The sequence below is a fragment of the Trichosurus vulpecula genome, chromosome 3 (genome assembly GCF_011100635.1).
Source record: "Trichosurus vulpecula isolate mTriVul1 chromosome 3, mTriVul1.pri, whole genome shotgun sequence".
In the NCBI taxonomy this organism is placed as follows: domain Eukaryota; kingdom Metazoa; phylum Chordata; class Mammalia; order Diprotodontia; family Phalangeridae; genus Trichosurus; species Trichosurus vulpecula.
In genome coordinates this window covers 105,945,751-105,960,524 of record NC_050575.1, presented here as the reverse complement: position 1 = coordinate 105,960,524, position 14,774 = coordinate 105,945,751, and the positions used below count along the sequence as shown (strand labels likewise).

Here is a 14,774-nt window from a genome sequence, read left to right as displayed (position 1 = left end):
ATGGTTCTATCTTCTTGAGGTTAGAATGCAATTACTCTTTTAACAGTTTGATTAAAACAACTCTGAGGTACAACATTACACCTATCAGACTGGCTAATATAACTGAAAAGGGAAATGATGGTGTTGGAAAAGATGTGGGAAAATGAGAACACTAACACATTGTTGGTGGAGTTGTGAACTGATCCAACCATTCTGGAGAACAATTTGGAACTATGCCCAAAGAGCTATAAAATTGTGCCTTCCTTTTGATCCAGAAATAAAGGGGAAAAGACCCACATGTACAAAAATATTTATAGCAGCTCTTTTGTGGTGGCAAAGAATTGGAAATTGAGGGGATGCCCATCAACTGGCGAATGGCTGAACAAGGTGTGATATATGAATGTAATGGAATACTATTGTGCTATAAGAAATGATGAGCACGAGGATTTCAGAAAAACCTGTAAAGACTTATATGAACTGACACTGAGTGAAGTGAGCAGAACCAGGAGAACATTGTATACAGTAACAGCAACATTGTACGATGATCAACTTTGATAGATTTATTTCTTTTCAGCAATACAATAACAAATTGTATACAAAGACAATTCCAAAAGACTCATGATAGAAAATGCTATCCACATTCAGAGAAAGAACTATGGAGTCTGAATGCATATCTAAGCCTACTAATTTTACCTTTTTATTCTTTTGTTTTTTCTTTCTCTTGTTTTTTTTTCCCCTTTTGTTCTGATTTTCCTTTCACAACATGACTAATGTGGAAATATGTTTAACATGATTGTAATGTGTATAACCTGTAACAGATTGCTTGCTATCTTAGAGAGGGGGGAGGGAAGGAAGAAAAAAGTTTGGAACTCAAAATCTTATAAAAGTGAATGTTGAAAAAAAACTGAGAAAAGGATTTTTAGATAGAATTTGAGGAAGAAGACAGAACACCAGATGACTCTTGATCAAGGGAGTGTAAACTTGAATGTAATTGGATAAATTTACCGCATAATGGAAAAAAGGTCTGTGGTATCACTGGTCAAATTTTACACAGTAGTAATTGGCATTCAGAGAAGAGCCAGACAACCATTTAGCAATGGCAACTTGTCTTTTTTCTAACTTTGTATGGTTTTTTCGAATAGCTAGTTCAGATTGTCTTGAATTACATTCAGGTGATTATCCCAACTGACAAATGAGGCCTTGCAGTGGGGCACCTGCAAACATAGAGTATAGAAGGAGCTATACTAATTTGAGGGACTGAACAAATTTGAGATGAAAGTTTAGGCTGCTTTGAGCTATATAAAAGTTGCGCAGGTAACCAAGGTCAATTGAAAACAAGCACTTTTATTAAATAAGGCCATGATATATATCACAATTTAGGAATAGCTACTAATAAAATTCTATGTCAAGTTAGAAAAGTCCATGAACTGCTAACAGCCTACATACCTTGGTAGGTTGTTCTTTAGTCTATCACTGTAGATAACTTGTAAAGATCCATTTGAAGTCCTTCAGGGAAGATAGCTGGTCCAGGAATTTAACAGTATTACAGTCACAGGTGCATTTCTCTGGTTTGGCAAATAGTCAGCATTCCTGGAGCTCTACATATACTGGGTATGTTCTGGCTGAAAGGAGAAAAAGAGCAAATCTCCAAATAGGTAACCATGAAATGACCAAAGAATTCTCTGAGCACACTATTGAAGTGTTGAAAAGTCACCAGGTTGCTATATAGTGTGCCAAAGGCATGGTATTCTTTATTTGAAATGTCTCTCATCTCGAGTATGTTTTTCTATACATTCTCTTTGAGTGTTAAGTCAAGACCATGAAGTCATCAAAGACTGGTTGTGGTCCTTCATTCTCAAAGAGGACAAAAATGACATCACTATGCTAGTCAAGTTTCAGTGTGTCTGACTGTGGCTGATCAGACCAATATGAGCTCAGGATGTTCTACCACAGGTTGGGTACAGAGTCCACGTGAACATTTGGGGTGGATTCTCTAAATTTGTGCATTTTGCATATCTTTTGAGCTATTTCAGTTCTGCTTTGCTCATAGGGCACAGCACCTTCTCTGATGTGGGCATGCCATGCTATGTGGTTCTGTGCTAGTGTCTCCCATGTCACACAATCAATTCCAAAGTTCTTAAGAGAGACCTTGAAAGTGTCCTTGCATCACTTCTGACCACCATGTGAATGCCTGCCCTGTGTGGGTTCTCCATAAAAATAGTCTTTTTTGGCAAGTGTACGCTTTATGTTCGAAAGTCATTAAAGAACTAGTTAGGGAAACCTTCAGGTTGCTTAAAACCTATGTCCCCAGGTATGTCTTTAGTGGTAGCTGACAGTCTTCCAATTTTTTTTTGTAAAAAATGAGGCTCCCTATGAGATAAGAATTGAATGAATGCATCCCCTCTAAGTTTTCTAGTAATATGTACACCATCTTTAACCATGGCCTTGATACTGCATGTGTTTCCAGATGGGATCTATGCCCTTGGTTGAAACTTTGCAAAACAGTCAGTATGGTGAAAGTTATGTAGCCCTTTGTTTCTGAAATACAGTTTTAAATCTACATGCTGAATTGATAAGTGGAAACATAACCTGGAACCATCCTGGTTGTGACTATTTTCTATGAATGAAAATACCCCATCTGGATAGACAACCAAAATATCAGAGTCAAAGGGTGGTCCCTAGCTGGCAATCCCTATTTTAAGGGAAAAAAAGAAGTATAAATATTGGACCAAGTGGAAGAGGACAAGCCTTCTATTTAAGAGAATATAGGGGTTATGAATATGGAACTAGGAAGCCTTAAAGACAATGAATAAGGGTTCTGTGGTTATCCTTACCCAAAGTGGGACCATTTTGTAGGTGGAAATGCTAAGAGGCCTTTTTTATAGAGGAAGCCTTCAGCTGCATGGGAATATCTTGATCTTGGTCTTAGCTCCAAGTCACAAATTCACAGAATCTGAAAACTAGGAGAGAACTCCATTTAATCCAACCTCTATCTGATCAAGAATCACCTCTAAAACATACCCAAGAAGCAGTCACCTAACTTACATTTGTCAAGTCTTCTCAATTTGATCTCTATAACACCTCCTATATCAATTCCCTTCTTTCCAGACCCTCACCTGAACTACTGCAACAACCTTCTAATTAGTCTTTTGCAATCCTTTCTCTCCAAATAATCCATCCTTTACACACATGCAAAAATCATATTTCTAAAACAATGCTCTGACCATGTGACTTCCCTAATCAAAAATCTTCAGTAGCTCCTTATTGCTTCAGAATAAAAATGTAAAATTTAAATTCCTGCATAATAAGGTTTCCACCTAACTTTTTGATCTTTTTCCTCTTCACAAACTCTGCATTCCACTCAAACTGACCTTCTAGTTTTTTTTTTTCCCATAAAAAGTTCTGACCTCCATTTATTTGCAAAAGCAGTGGCCTTATGTCTGGAGTGAACTCCTGCCTCTCTTCTGCTTCCTTCCAAGCACAACTGAGATTTCAACTCCTGGAGATCATTACAATCGATTCACCAAGTCATTACTCCTCTCTCCCTCTTGAAATTACTTTGTGTGTACTTTATATTTACTTCTCTCTCTGTTATATTTTACCAACAGAATGTAAGCTCCTTGAAGGCAAGTATTGTTTCATTTTTGTCTTTGAAGCCCCAGCATCCTTGCCTTACAAAGTAGGAACTTAATAGCTGTTGTACTGAAGAGAGGTGAGAGGGAACCAATCTCCTCTCAAGGAAAAGCTTGTTCTACTTGTGGATGATTTTCATAGGGAAGGTTTCCCATAAAGCAAGCCTAAAGGTACATTTCTATACCTTCCATCTAACTGCTTTCTGGGACAAACAGAATAAGTCTAATTCCCCTTCCCCTTCTTTTTTTTAATTTTTATTTAAAGTTTTGAGTTCCAAATTCTATCTCTCCCTCTCTCTCCCCTCTCTGAGATGATAAGTAACCAAATATAGGTTACATATGTGTAATTATGTAAAACATTTCCATATTAGTCATTTTGTGTAAGACTCAAAAGAAAAAAATGAAAGTGAAAAATAGCATGTTTCAGTCTGTAATCAAACAATATCAGTTCTTTCTCTGGAGGTGGATAGTATGCATCAACATTAGTGCTTTGGCATCATCCTGGATCATTGTATTGCTAAGACTAGCTACGTCATTCACAGTGTCTTGAATAATATTGCTGTTACTGTGTACAGTGTTCTCCTGGTTCTGTTCACTTCACTATGCATCAGTTCATGTAAGTCTTTGCAGGTTTTTCTGAAATTTGCCTGCTCATCATTCTTATAGCAAAATAATATTCCATTACAATCTTATACCACAGCTTGTTTAACCATTCTTCAACTGATAAGCATCCCTTCAATTTCTAATTCTTAGCCACCACAAAAAGAGCTGCTGTAAATATTTTGTACAAATCAGTCCTTTCCCCTTTTTTGGAGGTCTTTGGGATACAGACCTAGCAGTGGTATTGCTGGATCAAAGGGTATGCACAGTTTTATAGCCTTTTAGGCATAGTTCCAAATTGCTCTCCAGAATGGTTAAGATAAGTTTACAACTCCATCAACAATTCATTACTGTCCCAGTTTTCCCACATCCCTTCCAACACCCAACATTTTTCTTTTTTGTCCTATTAGTCAATCTGATAGCTGTGATGTGGTACCTCAGAGTTGTTTTAATTTGCATTTCTCTAGCCAATAGTGATTTGGAGCATTTTTTTTCACATGACTGTAGATATCTAGCTTTGTTTCTTTGTCTGAAAACTGCCTGTTCATATGCTTTGAAGCTACTTATCAGTTAGGGAATGACATGTATTTTTATAAATTTGACTCAGTTCTCTGTATATTTGAGAAATGAGGTCTCTACCAGAGATACTTGTTGCACATGTCACCCTCCCCCCAAATTTTCTGCTTTCCTTATAATTTTGCTTGCATTGGCTTTGTTTGTGCAAAAGCTTTTTAAATTTTATGTAATCAAAATTATCTATTTTACATTTTGTAACATTCTCTACATCTTTTAAATTCTTCCCTTATCCATAAATATGACAGATAAACTATTTCATGCTCTCTTAATTTTCTTATGGTATTACCCTTTAGATGCAAATCATGTACCCATTTTGACCTTATCTTGGTATATGGTGTGAGATGTTAGGTTATACATAGTTTCTGCCACACTGTTTTCCATTTTTCCCAGCAGTTTTGTCAAATAATGAGTTTTTGTTTCAAAAGCTTGGATCTTTGACTTTATCATATACTAGATTACTGTGGTCATTTACTATAATGAAATTTGTATCTAATCTATTCCACTGATCCACCACTCCATTTCTTAGCCAGTACCAGATTGCTTTGATAATTACTGCTCTGTAACATAGTTTGAGACCTAGTATGGTTAAACCACCTTCTTGCTCACTTTTTTCATTGATTCCCTTGATATCCTTGAGAGCTTTTCTTCTTTCAGATGAATTTGTTTTTCTAGCTTCATAAAATAATTTTTGATAGTTTGATTGGCACTGGATAAATAGATTAGGTAGAACTGTCATTTTTATTACATTGGGTTGGCCTACTCATGAGCAATTAATGTTTTTCCTATTGTTTAAATCAGACTTTGTTTGCATGAAAAGCATTTTATAGTTGTGTTCATATAGTTTTTGGGTTTGTCTTTATGCTTTTTTTTTGAGGGTAGAAGGCAGGGCAATTGGGGTTAAGTGACTTGCCCAAGGTCACACAGCTAGTAAATGTGTCAAGTTTCTGCTGAGGCTGGATTTGAACTCAGGTACTCCTGACTCCAGGGCCGGTGCTCTACTCACTGCACCACCTAGCTGCCCCCAATATCTCTTTTTTAAATTTTGATTTTTTCTTTTGGAGGGGGGAAGGCAGGGCAATTGGGGTTAAGTGACTTGACCAAGGTCAAACAGCTAGTAAGTGTCAAGTGTCTGAGGCCAGATTTGAACTCAGGTCCTTCTGACTCCAGGGCTAGTGCTTTACTCACTGCACCACCTAGCTGCCCCCTGGGTTTATCTTGGCAGGTGGACTCCCAAGTATTCTATACTGCCTACAATTAGTTTAAATGAAGTTTCTCTTCTATCTCTTACAGCTGGATTTTGCTGGTAACATATAGAAATGCTGATGATTTATGTGGGTTTATTTTGTATGTTGCAACTTTGCTAATATTGTTAATAATGCCAATTAGTTTTTTGTTGATTCTCTGGGATTTTCTTTTTAAAAAAATTTTAATAGCATTTTACTTTTTCCCTATTACATGTCAAGACAATTTTTAGCACATTTTTTTTACAAGATTTTGAGTTCCAAATTTTTCTCCTACCCTCCTCCTTCCTCTCCTCTCCTCTTCTGAAAATGGTAGACAATTTGACATAGGTTATGCATGTGCTATCATGTAAAACATATTTCTGTATTAGTCACAGTTGTGAGAAAACAAACAGATCAAAAGAAAAAAACATAAAAAAGTAAAAAAAAATATGCTTCAATCTGCATTCAGAGTCCATCAGTTCTTTCTTTGGATACGGATGGCATTTTCCTTCACGAATCCTTTGTACTTATCTTGGATTACTGTGTTTGCTGAGAAGAGCTGAGTCATTCATAGCTGATCATCACACAATGTTGCTGATACTGTGTACAATGTTTTCTTGGTCCTGCTAATTTCTCTTTGCATCAGTTCATACATGTCTTTCCAGGTTTTTCTGAAATCTGCTTGTTCATGATTTCTAACCCTAAATGTACAATATATTCCATTATATTGATATACCACAGCTTGTTTAGCCATTCCCCAACTGATAGGCATCCTCTCAATTTCCAATATTTTGCCACCACAATAAGGGCTACTGTATTTTTGCACATTTTGTATTTTTGGTCCTTTTCCCTTTTTTGTTCTCTTTGGGATACAGACCTAGTAGTAGTATCACTGGATCAAAAGGTATGCACAGTTTGGTTGCCCTTTGGGCATAGTTCCAAATTGCTCTCCAGAATGGCTGCATCAGTTCACAACTTCACCAACAGTGCACTAATGTCCCAATTTTCCCACATCATCTCCCAACAGTTATTTTCTTTTTTTGTTCTATTAGCCTATCTAATAGGTGTGGTGGTACCTCAGAGTTGTTTTAATGTGCATTTCTCTAACCAAAATTGATTTAGAGCATTTCTTCACATGCCTATAGACAGGTTAGATTTCTTCATCTGAAAACTGCCTGTTCATATCCTTTGACCATTTATCAACTGAAAAATGGCTTATATTCTTATAAATTTGACTCTGTTCTCTATATATTTGAGAAATGAGGCCTTATATCAGAGATACTTGCTATAAAGATTGTTCCCCAGCTTGCTGCTTTCCTTCTAATCTTGGTTGCATTGGTTTTGTTTGTACAAAAACTTTTAAATATAATCAAAATTACCTATTTATGTTTCATAATGCCTGTAATTCACTTAACTTCTCCTTTAAGAATGTGGATGCTATACCACTTGGTGCATATGTTTAGTATTGATATTGCTTCACTGTCTATGGTACCTTTTAGCAAGATCTAGTTTCCTTTATCTCTTTTAATTAGGCCTATTTTTGCTTTTACTTTTGTCTGAGATCAGGATTGCTACCCCTGCTTTTGTTTTCTACTCCAGCTGAGGTATAATATATTCTGCTCCAGCCTTTAGGTTTATTCCGTGTGTATCTCGGCTTCAAACGTGTTTCTTGTAAACAACATATTGTAATCCTCTGGTTTTGGGCCCACTCTGCTATCCCCTTCTGTTTTATTGGGAGAGTTCAGCCCATTCATATTCACTGTTATGATTATTCCATCCTATTTTTCCTCCTGTTTGTCCTCTCTCTCCTTTCAGCCTTTCCCTCCTCACCAGTGTTTTGTTTCTACTACCTCCCCCAATCTGCCCTCCCTTCTGTCCACCCCCCCCCACCTTTACTTAATTTCCTGCCCTCCTACTTCCCTGTCAGGTAAGATAGATGTCTATATTCAACTGATTGTATATATGATTCCCTCTTTGAGCTAATACTGATGAGAGTAAGGTTCAAGTGATGCCAATCACCCACCCTCCCATCTTCCCTTCCACTTTAATAGGTCTTTCACACCTCTTCATGTGAAATAATTTAACCCACTCTACCTCTCCCTTCCTTCTGCACCCAGTATACTCCTCTTTCTCATCCTTTATTTTTATGTCATTCCCTCAAATTCACCTCATACCCCTACCCTCTATGTATATTCCTTCTAACTGAACTGTTAGTAGTACATTTTTTTAAGAATTACAATTATCATCTTCCCATGGAGGGATGTAAACAGTTTAGCTCTATTGAACCCATTGTGCTTTCTTTTCCCTTTTTACCTGTTTATGTTTCTCTTGGGTCTTGATATTGGAGAGCAAATTTTTGGTTTAATTCTGGTCTTCTCCTTATGAAAACTTGAAAATCTTCTATTCATTGAATGACCATTTTCCCTCTTGATGTATTATGCTTAATTTTCCCAGGTAAATGATTCTTGGTTGTATTCCTAGCTCCTTTGCCTTCTGGGATATCATGTTCCATGATCTCCCATCTTTTAATGTTGCAGCTAATAAGTCCTGTGTAATTTTGACCATGGCTCTCTGATATTTGAATTTTTTCTTTCTGGACACTTGCAGTTTTTTTTACTTGACCTGATAGTTCTGGAATTTAACGTTCCTTGGAGTTTTTATTTTGGGATCTCTTTCCTGAAGTGAACAGTGGTTTCTTTCAATCTCTATTTTGCACTCTGGTTCCAGGATATCAGGGCAGTTTTCTTTGATAATTTTCTGAAAGATGCTGTCCAGGTCCTCCTTTTGATTATGGCTTTCAAGTAGTCCAATGATTCTGATATTGTCTCTCCTGAATCTATTTTCCAGGTCAGCTGTTTTTCCTATAGGGTATTTTACATTTTCTTCCATTTTTTTCATTCTTTTGAATTTGCTTGATTCTTGATATCTCATAGCATTATTAGCTTCCATTTGCCCAATTCTAACTTTAAAGGAGTTGTTTTCCTCAATTAGCTTTTTGTACTTTCTTTTCTATTTGGCCAATTACACTTTTTAAGGAGTTGTTTTCTTCACTGGATTTTTCTATCTCTTTTCCATTTGACCAACTCTACTTTTTAAGGAGTTCTTTTCTTTTTCCAAGCCATTGATTCTTTTTTTCATAATTCTCCTACATCACTGTCATTTCTTTTCCCAATTTTTCCTTCCACCTTTCTTATGTGATTTTTAAGCTCTTTTTTGAGCTCTTCTATTAGTTCCTTCTGGGCTTGAGACCACCTTCCATTTTTCTTTGGGGTTTTGCCCATAGGTGTTTTGACATTGTTGTCCTCTTCTGAGTTCATGTCTTGGTCTTCCCTGTTACCGTAAAATCTTTCTATGGTCAGATTCTTTTTTTGTTGTTTTTTGATCATTTTTTGGACCTTTTTCCTTCCTTTTAAATTTGAGCTATGCTCTTGGGGTAGAAGAGGCACTGTCTCAGGCCTCTTGTGCCAGGGGCTACAGACCCTGGCTCTTTGCCTGGTGTTGCACTGATGTTGCCCTGAGGCCCACAGGGGAGCCATGTATCTGGTGCTATGCTGAGGGGTTGGGGATAGTGCTGCTGGAGTCACACAGGGAGTCTGGCAGTTTACCTGTTGCTGATCTGGGGTCCTGGTGTTGGTGTCTGTGGTGTGCTGAGGCTGGTGGGGTGTTTCTGTATTTCCCTGGGGATACACTGAAGCACATAGTAGTCTGGCTGGGTGGAGACTGCCTGTCTACCTAGGGCTGCAATGAGGTACATGGAGGTCTGGCTCCTGAAGACTGCCTGTTAACCAGGGACTATGCTGAAGCACATGGCAATTCTCAGAACCAGAGTCTGTCCATTCCCCTGGCTATGTTGAGGAACATGGTGGGTCCTGCTGTTGGTATTTGCCTGCTCCACCACACTAGGGCTCAGGATTTCCCACTGGTTTGCTGAGGTGGGGCTTCTTGTTGGCTTGCTGGGATGCTTCCTGTCCTGGACTGCACTCCCCTTTTACCTGAGTGAGACAGACCTTTCCTATCTTCCAAGTTTCTTAGGCTCAAAGATTGTTTCACCCCATCTTTTTGCTCATTCTACTGTTCAAGGATTTGTTTTGGGGCACCATTTTATGGTTATTTAGAGGTGAATATGGGAGAGTTACAGGAATTTACTGTTTACTCCACCATATTGGCTCCCAGACATCTCTCTGGGATTTTCTAAGTATAACATCATATCATCTGCAAAGAGTGATAGTTTTGTTTCCTCACTGCCTATTCTAATTCCTTTAATTTCTTTTTCTTCTCTTATTGCTATAGCCAACATTTCTAGTGCATTATTAAATAACAGAGTCTAATTTCCCTTCTACATGACAATTGTGCAGATGCTTATAGACAGCAATCATGTTCCCACTAAATCTCATCTTCTTCAGGAAAAAATTTCATCTTCTTCAAGAAGTCCTCCTATTGCATAATCTGGAGGCCCTTCATCATCCTTGACTGCCTTCTCTGGATAGACTTCATCTTATTAATGTCTTCCCTAAAATGGGGCACCCCAAACCAACCACAATATTCCAGATATGGTCTGAGCTAATCCTGGATAATGCGTATCTCTTAATACAGCTAACGATCATAGCTTTTTTTGACTGCCACATGAAACTATTAAGTCATACTGAGCTTGCAGTTCACTAGAACTGCTAGATCTTTTTCAGAACTATCATGTCACACCTTCCTTCATCTATTCGTGAAGTTAATTTTTTGAATTCACATGTAGGAATTTGATATTAATTCCTATTACATTTAATCTCATTAGATTTGGCCAAAAGTTCTAAGCTGCCCAGATCTTTTGGGATTCTGTGTCTATCAGCCAATGTGTTAGTTGTTCCTCTGAGCTTTATGTCAGCTGCATTTGAAAAGCATGCCGCCTATGCCTTTTCAAAACTCACTGATAAAGCTGTTGAAAAACATAGGCCCAAGGACAGATAGAACAACTCTTGGAGTGCTCCTTCAGGGGTCCTTTCCTTTGGAGCTGTAGCTGATCAAATAACAACAAATTAACAATGTGGGTCCAGTCATTTAGCCAAATGCAAATCCACTTGCCTGCATTATCATCATCTAGCTGATACCTCTACATCTGGTCAACTAAAATAATACAAGGAACTCTGTAAAATGCTTTGCTAAGATCTAGGTAAACTATTTTTGCAGCATTTCCCTCCATTTACCAGTACGGTAACCCCATCAAAAGAAGAAAATTAAGTTAGTCTAGTATAACCTATACTTAATAAAACCATGACAACTCTTGGTAATCACCACTTCTCTTTCTAAATATTCACAAACTACACTATGTAAAAAGTCTTTTATTATGAATTTAGCAAACATGAGCATTTTCATATACAAAGAATACAGAAATATGTATATGAAGTCATGACTATCTCATTTATAAACTGTTTCTAAAGTATGTATTAAATTAAATACTACAGTATTAAATACTGTACCACAGTATTGTATTAAATACTACAGTACCATAGTGGAGTATCAATAATGTCTTGCTTGTCTATGTTCCCTTTTGACCTTCTTTTTGCTCTTATTTGGGTATTTAAAAATATTTCATTGATGTTCTTTCCTTTCTTTCATTTTTTTCTGCCATGGTACTTTAGTCATTCTCCATTATCTTCTGTATATATGTCTTTTAAAATATAAGTTGGCCAATGAGTTTAAATCTGAACTATGCGTCTAAACAGGTCTGTTTTAGATAGCTCCTGTCCTCTATCATCGAAATGGTTGCACTTCGTGTCTTCAGAATTTCATTCTGGAGAGTTTCCCATTCCTTTTAGGATGACTTGCCCCATGGAATTGTAGGCCATGGAATTCTACTTATTCTTTCTCTGAAATATTTGAACTATACAGTCTCCAAATCAATCACTCAGCATTTTTTAAGTGCTTGCTATGCGCTAATCATTGGAGATGCAATAAAGAAAGGTAAAAATATCAACTTTGCTGTCAAGGTGCTCACATTCTAATGAGGGAGACAATAAGCAAACAAGTCTGACATATAATACACACACATATATATGCTTTCGTACTCCCAACCCCAACCCAGGGCCCTCCCTCTAGAATTACCTCCATTTATACTATGTTGATATTTACGTACAGATAATGTATTATATTTATAACATAACGTGTATTTATTATCTATATTTATGTATAGAGGGTAGCTAGGTGGCACAGTGGCCTGGAATCAGGAAGACTCATCTTTGTGATTTCAAATCTGGTCTTAGACATTTACTAGCTATGGGCTAGTAACCTGACTGTGGGCAAGTCACTTAACCCTGTTTGCCTCAGTTTCCTGTAAAATGAGTCAGAGAAGGAAAGGGCAAACCACTCCCATATCTTTGCCGAGAAACTCCAAATGAAGTCAGAGTTTGACAAAACTGAAATGAATGAACAAAAAATATAAAGACAGATAATATATTATATATTTATCATCTAAGAATATATAGAGATCTGTATCATATAGATCTCTATATATTATAGATCCCTACATATTATATATCATATAAAACAATATATAGATCTATATATAATATATAGAAATGCATTTACATATACATGTTATCTTTCTATAGATAAATATAGATGATATAGATATAGTATAGCTACAGTATGAATAGTATAAATGGAGGTAATTCCAAAGGGAAGGCACCAAGGGTGGGTAGTGTAGTTAGAAAAGGCCTCTTAAAAAAAATTAAAAAGAAAGGGCCTCTTGCAGAAGGTGGGATTTAAACTGGGTCTGATCTAAGGGATGCATCAGATTATGCTCATCATTCCTTTGTTTCTGAAGCATAAACTGTAAGATGTAATCACAAATTAGGATAAAATTACAAACTGTAATCATGTTTTCCTCCTCCCCCAAGATTCCCACTGTTTCATCTTCAGCAGTCAGTCCCTCCCTGATGGTCAAAATCAGTCCAGAAAGGCAATTTCCCTTGCACTTTACCCACTGTTTCGTTAACTACTCTGCTTTGGCCAGCAAATACTCAGATAACTGAAGTCTTCCATCAATATTATATCATACTTCTGTGATATGCTTGTAATTTACTTCCTTAATTCCTCATCTAATTCCTCCTATCAATATGATTTGAAGTATATTCCTATAACAATATTATCTTCTTCCACTGATCTTTTTCCAAATATTCTCTACCATACTTCCTACCTCCATTTTCTGGATATCTTCATATGAGTGATGAGAGTATGTGTGAGTATGTGTGTGTGTATGTGTGTGTGCGCGCGCGCACATGTGCACACACACACATGTGCTTAATGTACAGTGATGTTCTGCCTACCACCTTTAATCTGTTTTCTTCCAGAGCCATATTCTAGTCATGAGTGCCACACCACCAGGTTTCAATGATACCTAAAAGGTATCATTTTCTTCCTTGAATTTTCTTCCTTGAAATAAGTTTTTTTAGGTTACCTTGCTTATTACCCCATACTCTGTGCCTTTCATGGGATCACAGATTTAGAAATGGAATGCACCACTTAGGATTACTATTAATCCAAATTACACAGTCCTTATAATGGACCATCAGATATTATTCAAGCCAAACTCAACATTTTTCAGATTAAAAACAACAACAACAAAAACTCAGAGATCTAGAGAAGTTAAATGACTTGCCAAATGTCATACAGGTGGAAAGTGAAAGAGCCAGGTTTGGAAACAAAGTCCTCTGACTCCAAATTCAGTACAGTTTTCATTTTTACCATGCAGCCTTTAATGCTGCCTCTAATGATTGGGTAAATTTTGCTGTTGGCTCTTTTCTTAGATATTGCCATTCATGGCAAAGATATGGGCTAGTTTTCCTTTGTTGCACATTAGATCAAGCCACAGTCATAGAAGTCAGGATTCCTACCAGTCTATCCCAATTGTGCTTCCATTATTATGGTCAAATTAAGAAATATACTGGGCTGCTAAAAAAACAGGAGCTTTACAGATCTGAATGTTGCATAGTCTACCTGCTCTGAAACCAGAGGTCCCAGATGTGATGAAGACACATTTTTGCTTCTTGGACATAACTGATATCTTCCTTATGATTAATAGCTTCAGAGTGTCAGCTGAGTGCTACAGAGAGGGTTTTTAGGAACCTATCCTCATTTTTCCTTGGAGCATTTATTTAGCTAGTGGTCAGTTTCTACATGGAGGGAAAAGAAGTTCTTTTGAATACAAAGGAGGGGATTAACAATTTGAAAAAACTATCCTCCAGAGTGAAATTGCACTGGCATTCCAGGCAATGAAATCATTTGGCTTGATCCTTTCTCTTGGTTTTAGAATACTGCTGTACAGCACCACAGAAATTGGGTCAAGAAGTACTTCTTCAGACACAAGTTGAACTATGTATGTCTCCAAGAAGGTGTTGGTTACCAACACCACCTGGCTCAGAATGAAGCAATCAGTTTCTAAGGGTCTAGAGACTCAATTAAAAGCTGATTCCATGAAAAAGATTAAGGTCCATCCACTTTGTTTATAAAGGCAAGTATTTGAAAAGGTAGAGAAAAGTAGTCACTGATGAAACTGTGCAGCTTCTTTCAAGTCTGACAAAAATATTCCAGCAATGGTACAGATGACGTCATACTATATCAATAAACGGTTTTCAAAAGAATTGAAAACTCTCAGTAATTATATTAAAAAGTTCCAAAACCCCAAATTAATAAGACACCAAAGAAAAATCTTACATAATACAGTTTCAGAAAAGAAAACTGAGCTAGCTGTATAGGAACTACCAAAGAGGGGAAAACA

At 37.0% G+C, this 14,774-nt stretch overlaps 1 protein-coding gene across 1 annotated transcript in view; it reads right to left on the bottom strand.

Annotated features, from left to right (window-relative positions):
* ZHX3 (zinc fingers and homeoboxes 3) overlaps positions 1–14,774 on the bottom strand; it is a 167,185-nt gene that overhangs the window by 129,155 nt on the left and 23,256 nt on the right. Inside the window, exons 2-3 of the mRNA XM_036748116.1 lie at positions 2,814–2,939; positions 1,426–1,601 (exon numbers count right to left, since the gene is read on the bottom strand). The gene's annotated coding sequence lies outside the window, so the exon portion shown is untranslated. The remainder of the gene's footprint in view (positions 1–1,425; positions 1,602–2,813; positions 2,940–14,774) is intronic.